Source organism: Elephantulus edwardii, unplaced genomic scaffold (genome assembly GCF_000299155.1).
Source record: "Elephantulus edwardii isolate Elephantulus edwardi_28Jun2011 unplaced genomic scaffold, EleEdw1.0 scaffold00136, whole genome shotgun sequence".
Lineage (NCBI taxonomy): Eukaryota > Metazoa > Chordata > Mammalia > Macroscelidea > Macroscelididae > Elephantulus > Elephantulus edwardii.
The window spans coordinates 7,977,721-7,985,127 of NW_006399886.1; the positions used below are offsets into that span (position 1 = coordinate 7,977,721).

General features: G+C 38.9%; 1 pseudogene; it reads left to right on the forward strand.

Moving 5' to 3' along the window:
- The first annotated feature begins 1,044 nt into the window (after nt 1-1,044).
- On the forward strand, nt 1,045-5,109 carry LOC102861238 (annotated as a pseudogene).
- The last annotated feature ends 2,298 nt before the right edge of the window (nt 5,110-7,407 follow it).

Here is a 7,407-nt window from a genome sequence, read left to right on the forward strand (position 1 = left end):
TGTAGAGCAGCAAGAATTAGATGAAGTAAAATGTATTTAAAAAATAGTAATATCTGTCTAATAGCTATATTTTAAAATAATAGATACAATTTTTAAATTAAAATAAATATTTAGAAGTAAAAACAAACTTATTTAAACAAATCAAACATTCTTATCACCTCTACCAGTATTAATATAGAACACAAGCTTCCTTTTTTTTGCTAGTTTTATGTTTTCATCTCTCATTTCATGAAAAAGAAAGTATTCATAGGCATTGTCAACTGAAATGGAAATGGCAGCTGATAAAAAATTTAACACATCTTAGATGTAAGCATCGGGCAATATGAAATCAGAAGTCCTATTCTTACTCAAGATAGCTAAGGCTGCTCATTAGCATTTACTATTTTGGAAACCTTGAATATTCCTTAAATAACATTCCTTATCATGTACAATAATTTTATAATGATATTCAAGACTTAATTGCTACCATAATAGAAAGAAAAAAATCACAAAAGTCACCCAAGTATTTATCCAATCTTTTGTTATAAGAATATATTTAAATTACTCTCCTTTCTATGTTAGGTATTTCATTTCCCTCCAAAAAATGTTACCAGCATAAAGTAGATTTACCAGGTTTTATACATTTTTTTTTCTTTTTCTAGGTTTAATTTTCATTCCTTTACACATGTTCATTTGCACATACAATTTTATAGCCTAATTTTCAAACAGGAATTTCACTAGATGATATAAAAATATTGTTCTGAATATTGGTACTATCTACAATTTTATACTATTCTTATGATATAATTCTTAATAACAATAAGAATAATACCCTATGATGAAGGAATTCATAGAACATCAAGAACTTATTTGGATGGGGAGTATTTAATAGGAGATGGAATCTGAGAGTTTATTAGGAATGAATCACTACAGTGAGCAGTGGGCCTTGAGGGCAAGCTCCAAATTGGCTCCACAATGGGACTCTGGTAGGATGGCTGCTTCTCCCCTCTCCTCCCTCGGGTAGGGGTAGGGATGGGGGTAGACAGTCTGATCAATTAAGAACCTCTCTCCAAAAAGGTTCCATTGAATGAAAGAGACTTCAGAGTAATGGCTTGAGAGGAGTCAGTTCTAAGATGGAAGCAGTATGAAGCATATGTGCAAGCTTTGGAGGGCAAGTACACAGATCTTAACTCGAATATGTAACTGGCTTAAAGGAGTCTGTAGGAAAACTGAAGCAACCACAGCAAGAGCCACAGCAAGAGTTTGCACTCAGATCCCTGTAAACAGATCAAACATGCAATCAAGATGCATTAACAATAATGAGTGACTGGAATGCAAAGTTAGGAACAGAAAAGAAGGATCAGTAGTTGGAAAACATGGTCATGGTGACAGAAATAAAGCTGGAGATAGAATGACTGAATTTTGCATAATGAACTACTTATTTATTGCAAATACGTTTTATAAGAAACATAAATGCAGGTTACACACATGGATTTCATCTGATGGTATGCCTAATCAGACTGATTACATCTGTGGAAAGAACCACTGGAGAAGTTCAGCATCAGTTGTTAAAACTAGGCCAGGTGCTGATTATGGAACAGACCACCAACTACTCATATATAAGTTCAAGCTGAAGCTAAGGAAAATTAAATCAAATCCATGGAAAACAAAATATGACCTTGATTCTATCCCACCTGAATTTCAGAACCATCTCAGGAACATGATTGAGGCCTTGAACACCAATGAACTAAGACTAGATGAGTTGTGAGAGGATATCAAGAGTATCATCCAAGAAGAGTGCAAAAGACCATTACAAAGAGGAGGAAGAAAAGACCAAAATGGATGTCAGAAGAGACTCTGAGTATTGCACTAGAGCACCAAGAAGCCAAAGAACAGGAAAGAATTCAAAATATTAAAGAGCTGATCAGAAGATTTCAAAAGCAACAAGGGAAGATAAAATATTACAATGAAATGTGCAAGGAGCTGGAGTCAGAAAATCAAAAGGGCTGAACTTGCTAAATATTTCTTAAGCTCAAGGAACTAAAAAGGACAAAATCAAACCTCAAGTTGCTATACTTAAGGATGCCTTTGGCAGAATATTAAATGATCCAGGAAGTAGTAAAAGAAGATGGAAAGAGTATACAGAGTCACTGTACCGAAAAGAATTGGCAGACACAGAAGGATTTCATGAAACAACATATGAGAATGAGCCTGTGGTGATGAAGGAAGAAGTTCAAGCTGCTTTGAAAGAACTGGCAAAAAATAAGTCTCCAGGAATAGATGGTATACCAACTGACGTATTAACAGATGTTGTCCTAGATGTGCTCACCAGGTTCCGCCAAGAAGAGATCTATATCTGTTGCCATTCCAAAGTAAGGTGACCCAACAGAGTGGAAATTATAAAACAATATCATTGATATCACATGCAAACAAAATTCTGCTGAAGATTATCCAAAAACTACTGGAATAGCATATCAAGAGAGAATTAACAGAAATTCAGGTTGGCTTTAGAAGGGGTCACGGTACTAGGGATATTGTAGCTAATGTGAGATGTATCTTGGCTGAAAGCAGCGAGTACCAGAGAAATGCCTATCTGTGTTTCATTGATTGCACAATCAAAGGCATTTGACTGTATGGATCATAATAAACTGTGGCTAACTCTGAGGGGAATGGGAATCCCAGAACACCTGATCATGCTGATGTGAAACCTATACTTGGACCTGGAGGCAGTAGTCAGAACAAAGCAAGGAAACACTGCATGGTTCAAAATTGGGAAGGGTATAAGCCAATGATGTGTCCTAATTCCATACCTTTTCAACCGATATGCAGAACGGATTATCAGGGAGACTGGATTCTATAAGGAGAAGCGTGGCGTCAGGATTGGGGAAAGATTCATCAATACTCTGCACTATGCAGATGGCACAACCCTGCTTGCTGAGAGGAGGACCTGAAGCACTTGCTACAGAAGGTCAAGGACTGCAGCCTTCAATATGGAGTGAAGCTCAATATCAAGAAGACAAAAATTCTCACAACTGGGCCATTGTGATGGATGGTGAAGAGATTGAAATTGTTAACAGCTTTGGTTTTCTTGGCTCCATGGTCAACACTCTTGGCACTAGCAGCCAGGAAATGAAAAGACATAATGCAATGAGAGATGAGAAAGTCTGCTGTTAGGGACCTCTCCAAAGTACTGAAGAGCAATGGTGTCACCCTGGAGACTAAGGTACACCTGAATCAGGCCATGGTCTTTGCAGTCATTTGCTATGTATACAACAGTTGGACAATGACTGGGGAAGATAGAAGGAGAATTGATGCTTTTGAGCTGTGGTGTTGGGGAACAGTATTGAATATACCATGGCCTGCTAAGAAAACAAACAGGTTCATCCTAGAGAGGGTTAAACCAGGCTGCTCCTTGGAGGCAAAGATTCTCAAGCTTCGCCTGACATACTTTGGACATGTTGCAAGGAGGGATCAGTCTTTGGAGAAGGAAGTCATGCTAGGGAGGGTGGAGAGGAAGATCTAGAAGGTGGATTGATTCAGTGACTAGGTTAATGGGAGTAGGTATATTGGAGACGGTGAGATTGGCACAAGATGAAGCAGGGTTCAGAGCTGTTGTACATAGGGTCGCTATAAGTCACAGGTGACTTGACTGCACATAAACAACAATGAGAATAGAAACCAAGGAACAAGAGATGCAAGAGTGTACTACTCAAATCCAGTACCTCAAGCAAGTCCAGCAGCTGAGTGCTGCCCAACTGAGATCAACAATGGTAGATCCCGTGATCAACTTGGTTTTCCTAAAAATGAAAGGTGAACTGGAATAGACTACAGATAAACTGGAACAAGCCCAAAAAATGAACTGAGTGCCTAGAAATTTATGCCTGATAAATCAAGACTTCCCTGACAATTCCACTGTGAGAAAGCTGTGGTGGAACAGCCACGTACCCGTTTCCACACCAAGACTCAGATTTTTGAGCCAAAAAAAGCCACATTCTTAACTCTTCAGCTTGTATTGGTTAATGTAAAACTTACCAGATGAATCTTGTATTTCAGCTTTTTTCTCTTCCCCTTCTCCTTGCTTCCGAGGTCTGATGGCATCAGACTATTAATAAGAAGTGGCCACCCTGAGACATTCCCCTTTTAAGAAAAAAGTTTCTGTGTGAAGAAAATAGAGGAAGAAACAGAAGTCTTAAGTCTTCTTAAGATGCAGTGAAGCACTCTGTCATCAGACAGTTTGGAGGAATAAAAACCTAGACATTTTAAATTCTGAATTGAATGTATACAATTATAATAATAGCTAAAATGGAATATACATCACTCATAAGGTTAAGCATAATGATTTAGAGACATTGTATATTAGCCTTGCCAATAAGACTGTGGAATTGATGATTATTGTTGAAATTCTGGGTCAAAACTTGGATAAGCAAAACAGCCAAAAAATGAATGGTAAAGTGTCAAAACGCTTTTCCAAGGATAACCAAAAGCTTGGAAGGCAGGTGTCCCAGGGATGTATTGCACAACTTGAAGCTGGGTTGGCTTTACAGAAGAAATATAGTGAGGGACTTAAAAGCAGTCAGGATGAATTGAATGACTTTATGATCCAACTGGAAGAGGGCGTGGAGGGCATGCAGAGTACCATTCTGGTTCTTCATCAACAACTCAAGGAAATGCATCAACAGATGGCTCAATACCAACAGCAGCAGTCTCAAGCCTCCACAGGACTACAGCTTCTGAGCGGGAACTGGGAATGCCTGTAGCTGGCCTGGCTGACCGACCCAGTAAGGGGAGCTCCTTCCATCAGAGGACGTCTGGGTCTGGATTTCATAGGGATGGGAACACAGCTGAAGATGACTCTCCTCCTTCTCCAGGGAATGGGAATAAGGTCTCCATCAGCTCTGAAAAGAGAACTGGCAGAGGAGGTAGTAGTTATATAATCCAACTCAGTGAGAGGTATGAAAGCGTAGACTCTCCCACCTGCAGTGAAAACTCTCTCCCACACCACTCAAATGACACAGACTCCAAACCTGACTTTCAAGAAGAGAAGGCTATGAGCAGGAAGGGTAACTGAACTGCAGGGTCCTTCAGAATGGCTTGGACTCAAGTATGAATGTACAAGGTTCAGTTTTGTAATATTTTTAAAGCAAATTATTATACAGTGTCACTTTCTCACTAAAAGTTGGACTTGTTGATGGGGTCTTGTACTAGGTTATGTGTTAGAAAATAATTTTTCCACCATCCATCTGTGCATTTTCTTTGTAGGTAGCTGAATATTTAAGAAATTGTTTGCATAGTTGCTGAGTTTTTATAAATTGTTGTATCCTGTTAGTGCATATGATTCTGTGACTCCAATATATCTGGTACCTGTACTGACCAAACCTAAATAAAGAATTTTATTGTAACTTTAAAAAAAGAAATGATCACTACAGTTAAAACATACATCATACAAAGAATAACTAGGAATATAAAGTTGGTCCTTGAATATGTTAATGTTTACCTGGTTGCAACCCACCAAAACCAAGAAGTTTAATAAGAAATCATTTCAGTAAAAGGCTACTTTATTGTATTGAAGCTGTTAATAAGAATTTTCCTCACCAATCCAAGGATATAATGCATGAACCAATCTTGAATACTTGCCTATTTCAGGCACTATATCCCAAATTACAGATTATTAGAAAAGATAATATAGAAATTATGATAAATTGCTTTCTGGGTCATTCTGACATAACAAGATTGAGTCATATTAATACAAATACGCTGTCATATGAATCATAACTCTGGTGTCCTATGGATAGGAGTTGGCCTGCAAACCAAAATGTAGTTTGAATCCACCAGGTCTGTGGGAAAAATATTAGCAATCTCTTACCTTGTGATTTGTGGTGTTGTTACTACGTACTATCAAGTTGACTGTGCCTCATAGTGACTTTTATACACAATAACTCTGAATGCTGCCCTATCCTAATCCAATTTGTATTTTCATTTCTTGACTACAGGTGCTAAGAGTGTTGATTGTGGAATGTAGCAAGCTGAAATTATGAACAATTTCAGTATCTTCTCCATCTTTCATAGTACTACCAATTGGCTTACTGGTAAAAAATTTTTGTTTCCTTTTTCTTGGGTTTCAATCTATATTGAAGACTACAGTCCATGACTTTCTGCAGAAAATGCTTCAGGTCTTCCTCAGTTTCTGCAAGAAGGGTTGTGTCCTCTGCATAATGTAGGTTACTAATGAGTCTTCCTCTAAACCTGATGCCACATTCCTCCTCAAAAATTTCAACCTCATTGACTTTACTCACCATAATTGAATTAATAATGATTCATATTAACTCTTTTGTTTTGGGATTTTTTCCTACTAGTTTATTTATAAAATTCAAATACAAATTTGAACAAATTCCTTCAAATTCCCACATCCCTCACCCATCAAATTGTACAACCCACTGATTAATCACCCCTTCCTTCTGCACATCCACATCCCTCTTCTTCCAGCCACTCCCATCCCTCCAGGATCCTTATACTCATTCGACAATAACAGTTTTGTACAATATTTTTCCTTGTGGGACTGAGTTAGTTCACTTTGCATAATGCTCTCCAGTCACTCCTTGTTGTTGTTGTTGTTATGTGCGTCGAGTCATTTGCGACTCATAGTGACTCTGTGTACAACAGCCCTAAACCGTGCTCTATCCTGTGCCAATCTCATTGCCTCTGACACACCCGTCCCTATTACCTCAGTCACTGAATAAATCCACCTCATAGAGGGTCTTCCCCTCCTGCGCTGTCCCTCCACTCTACCCAGAATAATGTCCCTCTCTAAAGACCTGTCTCTCCTTACAACATGTCCAAAGTATGTCAGACGAAGCCCCAGAATCCTTGCCTCCAAGGAACAGCCCGGTTTAACCCTCTCTAGGATGAATCTGTTTGTTTTCTTGGCAGTCCATGGTACATTCAGTACTCTTCTCCAGTGCCACAGCTCAAAGGCGTCAATTCTCCTTCTATCTTCCCTAGTCATTGTCCAATGCTCTGATGCATAACAAGTGATTGCAAAGATCATGGCCTGTTTCAGGCACACCTTAGTCTCCAGAGAGACACCGTTGCTCTTTAGTACTTTAGAGAGGTCCCTAACCACAGACTTTCCCATTGCAATACGTTTTTTGATTTCCTGGCTACTGTTGCCAAGAGTATTGACCATGGAGCCGAGCAAACTGAAGCTGTGAACAATCTCAATCTCTTCACCATCCATCCTCATGCTACCGATTGGTCTAGTGGTGAGAATTTTTGTCTTCTGGACATTGAGCCTCAGTCCATATTGAAGGCTGCAGTCCTTGACCCTCTGCAGTAAGTGCATGAGGTCCTCCTCAGTTTCAGTCAGCAGGGTTGTGTCATCTGCATAACACAGATTGTTGATAGATTGTCCACCAATCCTAACGCCACGCT